We start from the raw sequence: 15,915 nt of genomic DNA on the forward strand, positions 1-15,915 counted from the left end.
GCACCAGCATAGGGTCTGACAATGGATCCAAGGATTTCATCCCGATACCTAATGGAAGTCAGGGTGCCATTGTCTAGCCTGCAGAGGTCTGTGCGTCCCTCCATGGATATGCCTCCTCAGACCATCACTGACCCACCACCAAACCGGTCATGCTGAACGATGTTACAGGCAGCATAACATTCTCCACGGCTTCTCCAGACCCTTTCCTGTCTGTCACGTGCTCAGGGTGAACCTGCTCTCATTTGTGAAAACCACAGGGCACCAGTGGCGGACCTGCCAATTCTGGTGTTCAATGGGAAATGCCAATCGAGCTCCCTGGTGCTGGGCAGTGAGCACAGGGCCCACTCGAGGACGTCGGGCCCTCAGGCCACCCTCATGAAGTCTGTTTCTGATTGTTTGGTCAGAGACATTCACACCAGTGGCCTGCTGGAGGTCATTTTGTAGGGCTCTGGCAGTGCTCATCATGTTCCTCCTCGCACAAAGGAGCAGATACCGGTCCTGCTGATGGGTTAAGGACCTTCTACGGCCCTGTCCAGCACTCCTAGAGTAGCTGTCTGTCTTCCTGGAATCTCCTCCATGCTCTTGAGACTGTGCTGGGAGACACAGCAAACCTTCTGGCAATGGCACGTATTGATGAGCCATCCTGAAGGAGCTGGACTGCCTGCGCAACCTCTGTAGGGTCCAGGTATCGCCTCATGCTACCAGTAGTGACACTGACCCTAGCCAAATGCAAAACTGGTGAAAAACAGTCCAAAAAGATGAGTAGGGAAAAAATGTCAGTGGCCTCCACCTGTAAAACCATTCCTGTTTTGGGGGTTGTCTCACTGTTGCCCATCTAGTGCACCTGCTGTTAATTTCATTAACACTAAAGCAGCTGAAACTGATTACCAACCCCCTCTGTTACTTAACTGACCAGATCAATATCCCAGGAGTTTAACTGACTTGATGCTATTCTCTGATTAAAAAGTGTTCCCTTTATTTTTTTGAGCAGTGTATATATATAGGGTTATTCCATGTCAAGTCAACCAGTGGCCTGTTGCATGAAGCTGGTGTCAGTTGCTACCCAGGTAAGTTTGAGATTAGTTTGAGCAAACTCTGGTTTTTCAGGTTCAAGAAGGTGGCTTGTTTTTTAGCGGGTTTCTTCACTATGATAATTTACGCAACACGGCTAGGTTTTTCTTTTTTAGGGTTAGAGATCACAGACCTAAACTGGACCAATCAAAACTGTGAGATCTTTCTATCTGCTCCAATCAAAGCAGTTTAGAGTGAAATAATTTTAGACAAAATTACCCATCTTTTGCTGCTAATTATCCATTATACTTATATTATATGAATTGCAATTATGCATAAATCACATAATATATTCATATAATTATTATATTAATTTACAATTAATATTAAACTTTGAATTATTAATAATAATAATAATAATAATAATAATAACAATAACAATAATTATATATAAGATTAAGTTTGGAAGATTAAGATTTTTAAATGCTTTTGAAAGAAGTCTCTTAAGATCACCAAGTTATTTGATAAAAAGAAATACAACAGAAACAGTAATATTGTGAAATGTTATTACACTTTAAAATAGCTGTTTTGTTGTAATATAATTTAAAATATAAATTATTTCTGTGATGTCAAAGCTGAATTTTCAGCATTATTTTTCCAGTCTTCAGTGTCACATGATCCTTCAGAAATCATAGTAAAATGTTGATTTTATGCTCAATGATTATCAATTATTATCGGGGCTCAATAATAAATAATGGTTTTAATTTTTATCAATGTTGAAAACCATCTTTACATGCTTAATATTTTTGTGGAAACCGTGTTACATTTTTTTCTTTGATGAATAGAAAGGTAAAAAGAACGCCTCAAGTTAGGATGACACTTTGGGAAATGATATACCAACGCCACCATGCTCAGGGGAGTGCATGTCAAATAATGGCTGTGACAAAAACGTCAGAAATGGCAGTTTCACGGAAATGCCAAACACTCCCCCTTCAGGTATACAGGCTGTTACTGGCAGTATTCCCTACGGTCACTGCCCAAGCTATGAGCCTCAAAGTGGCCTCCGATATATTGAAGGCCTAGCAAGGCCGCTCAAAGGCTTGGAACCAACAACTTCCGTGGAAGGGGTTCCTTTAAGGGAATATGGCCAAGGTGTCCGAAAGGAGTCCCGTCCAGTCACTCTCTGATGGGGACATAAAGTCAACCCCACATGCCACCAGCGAGGCTGACCTGGTCAATTTTACTGACCTAGTCTTGCCAAGAACCTGTCTGTTTCCTAAACAGAGTCTCTAACATTATTTGCCTCACTTGTGGAGGCATCCGATAGGGAGGGCTGCATTAATCACTCACAGACCGGATAATAGAGACGGGCATCCTGGAGAGTAGAACTGCTCGATCATGGATCTACAGTGCTTCAAAGCCCTGTGGAGGCTGGATACTCTAAAAGGGACCCTATTAAGAGGAGCGCCTCTGGCTCTAGGGTTTACTTATTTAACATTGCCAACAGGCAGTGTACTCAGCAGAATTGCTATCGACCCTTTTAAGCAAGGGGAGTACAATCTAACGCTACCGGACTATCGAGGAGGCCTACTGTAAGGCCGTCAGTGCTTTGGCTCTAAGGGAGCATACTCAACCATCCCAAATGGGAGGGAGAAACTAATTTGTCTCTACCTGAGCCTAGGTGGTGAAGGGTGATAACATACAAGCTATGGGCCTTGGCTAGACAACTCTTGTAGTAAGAGGAGGCCAGTACAAGAAAAAAAAAAAACTGCTTTACAAGAATAAAATCTCCTGATGGCTCTAAGGAACCTACACTCAGATACTGAGAGACCCGAAGTGAGAATGCTTAGCAGACAGCCACCAAATTCCTAGTTACTAAGCCTAAGCCAGATATTAAGGCGGCCATCACGAATATTATATGTCTGAAGTTTAGAGCTATAATCTCAAAAACGACTCCTCTAAGTGAGAGGAGAACTGCTGCTCTAGTATAAGGTTGCTATCAGTGGCTGCGTTTACACTTGGCTTTAACATGCGACCTGTATCCGGATGTTGTCCACATACGCATTGAAAAGACAAGTGTAAACGCGCTTCTGATCGAAATGTTATCCGATCAGCGTATCCAGGTTCGGAGGTAGTCGAGGACGATGCATCGCGATGCAGACGAGGACAATTCGGTATCGGTTCAGTAATAGACCATAACCGATTATAATGTACTGACGCTTTTCTGACGTCATTTGTCGCGTACGTGCTTTGTCGCGGTAGCATACAATGGCAGAGGGAGGCGAGATGCGAGTGCGAGTAATTAAAGATGCTCCAACTACTTTTAAAGCCTACATCTGGGCACATTTCGGCTTTTATGAACAACCTGGTAAGCACGACCTGCAGAAGACACGCTGTGTGTGCTCATGTCACACACAAATAGAATATGCGGGAGGTAATACCACTAACTTGATAAACCACGTTAGCCGTTTTCACCCCGAGCTGTTAACGCCTGGCAGAGTCTGACTGCTTTAGAGATACGCGGATGAGCTCCAACGCCGAATCCGTAGCCAAAAATAAATCATCCACCCGCCCCAATAATTTTCTCTGATTTAAGTATCCGCACCCGATGGTCAAATTACAATTATTCTGTGTTGTTATGCGTGATTATAAATGGATGATCGTAACCTTCAACAGCGGATTCGGCGACGGTTGATGCGCGCATCTTTAATGGTAACATAATACACTGATTAATGAGCGCTGCTTTTTATGAAATTGTGAAATTTATTTGACAGATTTTCCTTTTCTTAATGGCATAAACAAGCTTTACTCCCTTGAAACTTAAACTGGAATGTCACTGTTTGAACAGGCGAGCACATCACTTTTGAAGAAAAATTTAAAATGCGGTGCATCGCGATGCATTGTGATATCGAATTCGCCTTTAGCTAAGCCACACCGTAGAATGTAGATTGACCAATCACAGCGCAGCCAAGAACGAACACAACGGAAAATCTACAACACAACGAAATAAAGCCACAACACAACGGAAATGCTCCCGACCACTAGTGGGCTCTCGGAGCCCGGTAAAGTTAGTTTTCCTAACCATTGTTCTATAGAGTCAGCAGTCTTAATATATCAATACCACGATTAGTTTTAACAGTGTATATCGACATAAAATATTACTTCAAAATAACCTACATGAATTATAGCTGTGTATTTATACTCGAGAATGCTTGGACGCGCTACCACAGCGCATGATCCCTAAGGGAACGTCTGGCAATTCCACCAAGTGGATAAAACGTATAATTTATTATAATATAATTTGATAAATAAAAATAAAAACCATTTGGTGAAATAGGGAAGTATTGGCACAATTCCACCTGTAATATGTCAGTCTGGTCACTAGGAACCACAAGCTTTCTGTCATGAATAAAAAAAAAACTTGATTTAAGCCTAATGTTTGTATAAAAAACAAATCTTGTACTGTGCATACAGGGAGCTATTGGCACAATTTCACCTGTTGTAAGTCAGTCTGGTTAATAGGAACTACAACCTTTGAAACATGATAAAAGAAAAAAAACTTTTACAGAAATTTCCTATAAAAAATGATTGTTTACTGTAAATACATGAAGGGTGTTGGAAAAAAGTCACCTGTATTAAGTCAGTCTACTATCAAATACAATCAAGCTTTGGATTTTGAACATGTCTGTTTTTGAATGTTAAAAGTAATTTTAATTAATACAAATTATACGTTTTAACAACTTGGAGGAATTGGCAGACGTTCCCTCAGGGATCATGCGCTGTGGTAGCGTGTCAAAGCATTTTAGAGTATAAATATGCAGCTATAATGCACGTAGGTGATTTTGAATAAATAAATGTCGATATACAATGGTTAGCTACATACTGTTAAAACTAATCGTGGTATTGATATATTAAGAATGCTGACTCTCTAATGAACAATGGCAAGGAAAACTAACTTTATCGCGCTCCGAGAGCCCTCTAGTGGTCGGGAGCATTTCCGTTGTGTTGTGGCTTTATTTCGTTGTGTTGTAGATTTTCCGTTGTGTTGTGGCTTATTTCCGTTGTGTTGCGGCTTTATTTCGTTGTGTTGTAGATTTTCCGTTGTGTTGTGGCTTAATTTGTGGGGGGAATATTGTGGAAACTGATACATTTAGATAAATATATTTCATACATTGTAGCATATTATAATACAACTTATACAACTTATTAGGCCTATATATATTTATAGAATAGCAAAGTAGGCCTAATCAATATACAAGACTGAACCACATAGATCATTTTGCCAGCAATGAACCATGGATTTGTTTACTTTATAATACGTTTTATTTTTAACTTAAACAAATACAACATATAACATTCAAATCTCATCGGCTTAGACTGCATTTGAAGAAAAATAAACACAACAGTATTCCCCATAGACTGTAAAAAAATATGGACGTAGTGTCCGTGACGTCACCCGTAGGTTTCTGAAGAGCATTTTTGAAGCCTAAAGTGGGCGGAGCCGGCCGTCGCCATCTTGGCCTTGCGTCACTCCCGGATAACAGAAAATAGACAAACAGGCGGAGCGTGAGTGGAGCTGAGGAGCCTGGCTATCTGAAATCACCTAGCTCGACGTGATCGAGTTAGCTGATGATGTAAAGCCAATTAAACGTTCCCATTTTTGCCCTTCGAAATATTATAATAGTTAAAAGACATGCTACAAGTGAGACTGTGTATTACTTCGAGAGTGTTTGTGTGTGACAGTGATTTATGTGCATACTTGTCCGTCACTCTTTCATGGTCCGTCAGCGCGGCATCGCTCAAGTTCGTAGAGAGCTTATTCAGTCCATTTTAAATTCTGATGTTGGCCGTCTCTCAAATGGGTTATGGTTTAACCGTTAAACCATAGATATATTGCCTTTGAAGTGCAAGTAAATGCGCTAGAAAATCCGCGCTTATTCACGGACGGAGAAAGCGCTGACGCCCGCATGATTTCATCTGACGGTAATTTACATAAGCATATTATAATCCATCTGTTCCATGGGAGCAGGACGAACGAGCATTTATTGACGTTTTAAATTTGAAAACCCCAAAAAGCAACGAAATTGTCAGACATCCATTAGTGCATGTTCACAGAGGAAAACAACTGAAATACAGCGCTGGTTGTTCTCTCGAATGATAACGACGGAATCCAAAGACGTGGGCTTTGTAACGTTACCCAAGTATTAAATTGTATGAAATAATAATCCCGAAAAAAGCACAAACACTGCAGAGATGGCAAGTTCAGCAGCTAACATTGCTGAGGTGAAGTGACGGCTAGTAACAGCAGACAAACCAAACGGCAAGCACTGACAGCGGCAATCCATCTGTCACTCAAGTAGCTTGGCCACACCCTTAAATTTAAATATTAATCAACTAAACGGACGAGTTATAAAATAATTCACCCCCCTCACAGTTGTTATGAAGGGCAAAATTAGCTGTATAGACCAAATCCACATACAGACACCAGGCTTCAAACACGTTTTTTTCTGCTGTAAAATTTGGCATTTTAACATGGGGGAGATACAGATTTGACTCACTTCTGACAACAGCCTCAAGCGGCCAGTCAACGAATTGCAGTTTAACTCACTTCCGTGTTGGTTTCAAGAGAGAGACGGGGAGGTTGCCGCTTGGTATTCCCTCACGCATTCCAGCCATGGGTAGTCATTTTCCCATTCAATTCTATATTTTTGTGCTCTTTTCTTTTTCGCCGGCTGCTCGGAGGTAGTGATTTTTACATTTCCCGCTGTTGTCCCTTGTCGTCATCGTTGCTATGATACGTGACTCACAATGACTGAAACGACCAATTAAAAGGGCATTCTCTGATGATGTTCCAAGATGTTAACCCTCTGGTGTCCTTCATTTCAGAGTCACACTCAGGACCTTCGGGACCAAATGGTCCGGGAGGGTGGGAATAATATTTATTAAAAAAAAATCATAATTTTATGATTTATAATTAATATTTATGCAATAATTATGACCCATTTTTTCCCATTGAATATAATAGAAATTTTTTATATATATGTAATTTTTTTAATTTTTTTTTTTTTTTTTTATTAAAGCTGTATTTCATTTTAGAGTCAAGCCTAGGCCTCATGAAAGCAATTTTTTAAATGAGATGGGTGCCATCTGGTGGATACACTGAGCATTTTTATCACGCAATAGCACATTTTTACCACTAGATGGATTTACAGCTTTCTGTAGAAAGGCTTGCGAATTCTAGTGATTTTTGCACATATTTGCCAATTTTTTTTCAGGTTGTTGATTTTAAAATATAATAACAGATTCTCAAAGACTATTTTTGTCTTTTTTTTTTGTTTTTTTTGTTTGTTTGGTTGGTTTAAATGGTAATTTGAAGTGCCAGTTTTACTTTATAATACAGTCAAACCTGAACATTGCATTAGAAAGAGAACAAATGGAAAGCATTTTGTTACCCAATGTTTAATTCTAACTTAATTCTAACTTAATAAAAATGCAATTCTTTCAGTCATAACATATTTTTATTAATCTTACACAATAAACATTTTGAATTCAATGAACTCAATCCTTAGAAATTACTCCAGTGTCTCTCCTTTATTTGATTCATTGATTTTATTTCACATATTTTCACATTTCTCTGTTACAGTTTCACATTTTCCTATGTGTGTGTGTGTGTGTGTGTGTGTGTGTGTGTGTGTGTGTGTGTGTGTGTGTGTGTGTGTGTGTGTGTGTGTGTGTGTGTGTGTGTGAGTGAGTGTCTATTTTACAACCTTGATGCTTACAGTCTGAGTCTCATGCTTTCATTGCTGTGCACTTTATGTCTTACATTGATGAATAATTGCTTTTATTTCACACATTTCCCAAAATTAGCTTTCATTTGTGTGTGTGTGTGTGTGTGTGTGTGTGTGTGGATGTGTCTGTTTTGCACTCTTGATGTTTTATAGATTCACCCCTTCACTGTTGTGTGCTTTTTTTCTGGATCGTGGCTGATTTGTAGATTGTACGCACAAAAAAACTGCATTTTCACATTTTTGCCAATTTCCCATTCATTTCCTATGGCGGACCATTTGGTCCCGAAGGTCCTGAGTGTGACTATTTTTTTACAACCACTTAGACTATTCAAATCCTGTCGCCAATTTTTTTGGGTGTTCATATACCAAGTACCAACAAAGTCACCAAATTTCGGACCATTCCGATGAAGCTATGATTTTTTACATTTTTTTATTTAAACGCTTCGGGACCATTTGGTCCGAAGGACACCAGAGGGTTAAAAACGCTACGCTGATCATAGACAAACAGAGGGAGAAATTAGTATCTACCACACCGTCGGGGTTTTTTTTCTCTTATATATTAGAAGCTATGTGTCTGTCATGGATTTGCACTGAATTGATTCTCAAAAATATGGAACAAAGTGCGTTCCGTATCAGTTCAATACGGAACAAGACTTTTATGTGTCAAATACGGGACGATTCCGTATTATACGGAACGGTTGGCAACCCTAGTTGTGAACTTATGTTTGCTTTTTAAATTTCGTTGTGTTGTGCACTACTGGGCCACCATAGCTAAACCCCTCAAGGATCAACAAGCACACTTTTGTGTGCTCTAAGGTAAATTTTGCTTTTAACCTTACTGTGAAGTTATACTAGTTTGACAGTTTTATGCTGTTTTAGGTTATGATTTAGGTTCTCTACCCTAATTAATGAAGAATCAAGGTGCTAGCAAGTAAGCTTAGCAATAGTTTAGTTATCACGTGTAACGAATGAGACCAAATCAGACACACATTTGGTACATGTACCATAAAAACTTTCAAACTTCTCTGGGATCTGCGTCCCATCCCCCACACAGGACAAGACGGTCTTAGTTACCCGGACGACGATCAGATAAGGAGTTTTATGACTTTTAGCAATGCGGACAGAGCCTCTGCTGCAATACTAGAACAGACTCTCCTGCATTCATTTATTGATGAACTGACTAACATGAAATGAACATGCATTCCAGAACATTTTGTGAATGATTTACTGTCGTGTGTTGTGTCTTTTAATACTATTATCTGTTCGATACTTGATCTTTTGATACTATGTATTTTATTACACCACCAATGGTCAATGTAAATTTACCTGTATCATGTCTCCTATCTAATTACTCCTCATTTAATGACTCACACTTTGATGTACATCACCTTCTCTTAGAATGCAGTGTGGATTTGTTATATCTATCTGAGTATTAATGAACAGAAAATAGTACTTGAGACAGCGTCGTAAATCTCCCACAAAAAGGAAACTCCCGCCAGAAATTCCCTCGTTCTGATTGGTTTAAGACCGCCTGCAAGGCGTGTCTTTTGTTAAGCTTTAAAAGGCCGTTCCGTTAGCCCTGCCTCACTCTCAGCGCTTCTCATCCTACAATCAACTCCTTGCCTTCTCGGCACTTCAGGAGGCCGCACCGCCCAGCGTGCACTCAGCAGGCCAGGACAGCAGGCTTCGACTCACCACAGCCATGTGCTCGAAGTCACCATGCAAGCTCCGACCCACAACAGCGTCGGAACCACACGATGGCAACTTGCACCATGACTTTTGACCCTCACGGACCCATCAACGGACTCGGTTTTCAACCACTTCAAGAATTGTCCACGATTGCAACTGACCATGCAAGTATATCACTTTAATGAGGTGCTCTGAAAATGATCAGCTGATGGTTCTTTTCATACTGAAATAGATCTTGCTCCATAGTTCTATTTCCTGCTTCCGGTTCCATAACACTCACCACTTTACCTATGTATGTATGTATGGATGAATGTATGTATGTATGTATGTATGTTTGTTTAGTGTTAGTTATGTTTGTGAGTTAGTTAATAAAACTTGTGCACAATATGGATGTGGTTTCTAAGTGTCTCTGCTTGCATACAAAGTCCCTTTTACGATCTTGATCTTGTTACATGCTCTAAGCACTGTACATGCTAAGGAATAATTATTTTTCAGTGACCATGAAAGATACACTTTTCTTAGAATAAATGAATAATCAAAGAGTTCGTTGGAACTGATTAATTGATTGTAATATTAATTGGCTTACCTCAAAGTTAATCTAATTAACTGACCCAAATATTAATAATTAATCATAAAGTCAATGGAGCGCTGTGAAAAAGTGTCGGACCTCTGTGGGAGCTCGTTCTTGGCTGCGATGTGATTGGTCAATCTACATTCTAGGGTGTGGCTTAGCCAAAGGTGAACTGAACTGAATCGATGACATGATAATCGTAATCGAACCGAACCGTGAGACCAGTGTCGGTTCAGACCCCTACTGCATTCACAGGTAGATGTCACACAAAACCCCGCCCACTGTCATTAAAATATGAGCAGGGCACAACCTAACGCTTTGACTTTCTCTGTTTCTGTAAACTTACTTAGGGTTCAGAGTATTTATTTTTCCCACATTCATTTCACACGTCTAGTACATGTATGTGGTTTTGTTTTATTAATACAGTGTATACTTTTTTCTTGATATACCCCGAAAGAATGGAAGTGAAATGTGACAACATGCCCCATAGGTGGGGTACATTGTAACATGACCATTTTTAATCATTAAAAATAAAATAATTGTTGAGTTTGACAACGAACACACTGGAAAACACAGCTATGCAACATAGTTCAAAACATAATAATTATGAATAATTTCTGAACATTGACTCTCAGTCTTTATTCACCTTTTTCTAATGTTTTCTCAATAGAATTCATACAAGTATAGAATAGAATAGAATAGCATAGTTCTAATAGGGGCTCATTGCAACGCAGTGTGACAACATGCCCCACCTGCACAACTGGGATTTAAACCCTGCTAGTATCTTCTTCTAGTTAGCGAATAATTAAAGAACCATATCAACTGTTAAATAACATATTGGACATTAAAATAATATCAGATTTGTCTAATTTAAAATAAACACCATAAAATAGAGATGAAAACTTAAAATAAGAAATTTACTTTTGCTCTGGTTAAATAAATGTTTAGTGATATCTTCCAAAGATTTCTGAATTTTGGTGCAATTTCTCTATATAGTGTTGATATGGCAACTAGAAAATGCACTAGGTTTCGTCATGCTAGCATGTGTGGAAGTATCTAAAAACAAGGGTGTTACAACTAGCCCCGCGTTAGGTTGTGCCCCACTCTCCACTACAATCGCAAATATACTGAAATGTTTGCCTTCGCACTCAAAAGTTGCAGAACCATTCATTTTCTCTAAAGAACGCACATTTTTCCCACCACAGCTGGCAACGTTCTAGCACCCATACGTTTCTCTGTACCGTTTCCATTACGACATCGATCCACATTATTAGCACTTGCAGCCTCTTCATCCTCCTCATTTTGCGAGATTTGTAAAATGTACCCTGGCTGAAAACTGTTTTAAAAAGAAAACCCACCACTTCAGGTCGACTTTGCACCGGAGCCATCTTTTTTTTTTTTTGCGAGAGGGAATGTGAGGGAATGCGAGATCCAATCTGTTATCCAGATACAGAAGCCACTTGATGAGGACAGGTGTAAACACACCATGTCCTGATTGGCTTATGATCCGATCTGCTTGATCGGATCACGGTGATCGCATGTTAATGCCAAGAGTAAACGCAGCCAATGTGGCCTGACGAGGGCCAACGCTTGACTTTGTAGTTATTGTAGTTATTGTATAATTTATACAATAACGATCTCTCAGTCTTCAACAGAGAAGTGAATCGTGCCGGCTCTCTTGCAAGAAGTGAATCAAACTGAATCAAACTGACACTCTTCATGTTCTGTGTGATTGGTTGTTTGCTGCACGTCACACTTGCAGGTGCACGCGCATCAGAGTTAATCACAAACTCTGGATTAAACCTTAGTTGGCAGACTGCAACTTCTTGAGTTAAGAGAAGTCATTGTGAAGGCATTGTGGTAAACACACACACACACACACACACACACACACACACAAATGCATTGGCTTATAATACAGCATGGATTGCTAAAGTCAATGAATTTTACTAATGGGCCTGCAATCTCTGTGTAAAAATAAAAATAAAATCTTTCTAAAGTTGTTTTCCCCCTCCTGTAAATTGGCTCCAAATCTTAGGTGAAAATTTTAACCATCCTCTACAAAATAGTGGATTACTCAGTAAATATCCATCAATGGAATTTAATATTTGGCTTTAATCACTATTGATGTTTGTCTTTTTTCAGAAAAAAATATTAACAAAAATAAAAACAAAAACAAAAAATTAGCTGGGGATCCGTGGGGAAGTTTCTGAAATTTGGTTAATTTGACAAGGAATGGCCCTATAAACAATTTTTTTTTTTTTAAGAAAATGCCCAGCATTTATAGTTTGCCTATAATTTAATTATTAGCCAGATATTTAAATGTAGTTATTAACAAGCTATTTATTATTGACAATCAATAGCTATAATCATTCTTCATACATCAGATGTAGTTTATCTTTGCAAATGTACTTCTCTTCAAGGCAAGACAGTTTTCATTCACATATCAGTAGTACACACTACGCTTTTTAATAATTGTAAATATTAATTAGCTATGCAGCAATTAGCGGATTTATCATATTTAACTTACTTTAAATCCAATTGCAAGCCTTTGATCCAGCTGTTGGTCCAACTTGATAAAAGTGAAAAATGTAAATGAAAATACATCTTCTTGATGTTTCTGGGTAACAGAAAGTCATGGAAATTATTTGAATATTGGCTGGCTAAATTTGAATAGTGTATAACAGTTTCTAAAAATACTTTATGTTCCGTTGAGTTTCTCTGCTGTGGTTTTCATTGTCTCATGCTGCGTCTCATTTGCCTACTTATACTATTGTCACAGTGTCACAGTGTCTGGTTTGTGTTCCCTTGGTCTCCACTAGAGGTCCTCTTCCCCCACGGTGTCATTCACATGATGAACTGCATTTCCCACAATCCTTGTCTGCACTCATCATTGATCATTGTACACAGCTGTTTCCCGTTCCCTTGTTAGTCTGTTTTATCACTCGTTCTGGTATCCTTGTTTTATGTCACCCGCTTCTCTGTGTTCTTCATGCCTGTTTATTGTGTTTTGGACTGCTTATATGGATTACGACCTTTTGCCTGTTACTGGATTATGATACGGATTACCCTAAATAAAACTGCGTTTGGATTATCACCTTTTCCTTCGTGTGCGTGTCGTGACAACTATGCCCTAAAAGTATGTGTGGCGAAGCGGGGAGCGGGCAACTCCAGCGGAGACGCCTATAATGGCAACAATGGTCGACTACACCACCCCAGAATACTGGGGAATAACAGCCCTAAGGGTGCACAGGTTCGTTAATCAAAGGATGGGTGAGGAGACGTGAGTCATATAGAAAAAGACGTACACATATTTTCATCAACATTGAAAATATAAATATTTAAAACGTCACAGCAAGATTCTTAGAATCAATTTTACAGTAACGTGCACAATTTGTACCAGACACACATAACAGTCACAAACCTAGATTTAAGTTGAGCTAGTTGACCAGCAGCGAGGTGCCTGGAGACACGGGCTAGCTGCCTCAATTAGAAGAACCCCAGTAACCCAAACACACGCCCGCACACACACGTGAGGATTGGATGCAAGAAAACACACGGCACTAGGTGTAATCGCCACACACCATACGAGAACAGCTAGCCTAACCACTCCAGAAACCCCCAACTCCTGCAAAGAAAATAAACAGATACAAAACCAACAAACTTATAAAAGACAATATACGTATAACAGAGCAAAAGAAAACAAACACAAAATACAAATGACTTCTCTTAAGAGAAAAATTAAAAGCACACAATTCACTCTCAGCAGTTATAAATTACAATGCCCAGAGTGAATTATGAACCATAACAAAAAAATAAACATTCATAACAATAAACTCAATATACTGATACACAATCAGAAGATCAAGCAGGTAGCAGCTGGTGAAGACGAACCAGCCAGCAAGCCGCACCAGCCCCGACCGAGGCGCGTAACACCGCAACAACGTGCGCACAGTTACTATAAACTAGACGTAGAGGCAAACCAGCAACGTAGTCACAATTAGACGCTTCACGCTTCAGACAATATCATTGAGTAGGCAGGGAGGACCCTCAGATCTGCAGAGCATAACAACAATATGTAAAAGAGAGTAACAGATTACTAAACAACAAAGCTATAATTATACATACCGCGGGATGGTCAACGTAAACAAACCATTCATGGTCGCACACCATGCGGGAATACAGCCGCTCGATCCGAAACATACCGCTGTAAATAACATGCTATAAATATTTACTGAAAATAGAACAGATAGCAGCTAAACACTGTCAACACTTGTTTATAATAAGGCTGAACATACCTGTGATAAGTAGACAGCGAGCGCACAGCAGACGGAAGACAAGGACACAGTCTAAACCTTCGGCGGCAACAGATGACATGACGGCAAAACCAAGACGCTAGCCTGGATGCCAGCCGAACTTAGCCCCGCCCACAACATTTTTAGATCGGGAAGTTCGGTCTGGACTCGATCCGTTGAGGAGCCATTATGCCCAAACAAAAATTGTTCGGACCAATCAAATTATCAGGGCGGGCTTTATACGATGATGGACAGATGAGCAACAGTAACGTAATCATCCACGTCATCAACGAGCGCTTGGGTTGAATTCAAATGACTGCCACTGGAGAACTGAGATTTCACGAGTTCACGCTTACAAATAAGTCAGATCGAATAAATGCTTATTTGGCGTGCTGTCTGAGGAGAGGGCTCGGGCTCGGTATTCGGCCCGAACCCAAAGTACTCCCCCCGTATTCCTGGCTGTGGAAGAACAAGCCGAGAGTGAGTGGAGGGATGCTGAAAACTGTCAAGGAATGTCAGGTGAGTTGACAGAGTGAATAAATATATGCTTCCTCTCATGCTGATAGTGTAGACCGTAGACGGTTGATTGGATTGATTATTTGAATGTGCTCCTCCTGAACTTTGTTTATGAAACATCATGTGTAGATTCCGCCATCGCGTCTGTTATAGAAGATATCGACAGCGCATTAATTTGAAAAGAGGAACAGAGAACCGCGATCAAGGCATTTGTCGATCGGAAACATGAATGAAAAACATACGTCACTTACTCCATTGCTCTGATTGGTTGTAGGTCTATCCAATTGAGTGCAGAGGCATTTTCTTTCCTGGTTTAGTTTAAACACGCCCAATAATCAAAGCTCAATGGAGCAGTATCAGACTCACATTCTGACTAGAATCTGAGTATGACGACGTCAGGCTATCAAAGCGCATATCCGGTCGCCAAAACCCACTTCTTTTATACTCCATACAAGGGCAGCCAATAAGCCACACGCATGCGCACGATCCCAATAGGTGGAGTTATTCCACCCTGCTACATGTGAAGATGTTTTCTCTCTTTTGTGAAGAAAAAGTACATACTTGAGTGTGTAGCAAAAGAGTAGACGAGCTTTACGAAATATTATCACGTCTTTAAATTGCGTATTTAACCCTCTGGGGTCTGAGGTGTTTTCTTGGCCCAGGGGGAAAGGGGAGGGAGTCTGTAGAGTGGGGATGCATAGATAAGCTAGGAGAAAAGTTTGGGCAAGGCAGAGTCCTATGCTCTTTCTTTGAGATCTTCTTTCCAGGGGTGCATTTTGTTTTATTGCAGGGTGTTTTGATCTCAATCTTACATAATGTAGTCTTCCAGGCACTCGTCAATGACGTGTTGAAAGTCATGGTCAATCATTTAATTTATGTCTACCTGGATGATATATTGATTTTTTTTCTCCATCTCTCCAGGAACACATTCAGCAAGTCAGACGAGTGCTTCAGAGGTTGCTAGAGAACTGGCTTTTTGTCAAGGCGGAGAAATGCATTTTTCATGCATTCTTTTACTAAAAACATAAAAGCAAATGCTATACTT

The sequence above is a fragment of the Squalius cephalus genome (genome assembly GCF_949319135.1).
Source record: "Squalius cephalus genome assembly, chromosome: 11".
Lineage (NCBI taxonomy): Eukaryota > Metazoa > Chordata > Actinopteri > Cypriniformes > Leuciscidae > Squalius > Squalius cephalus.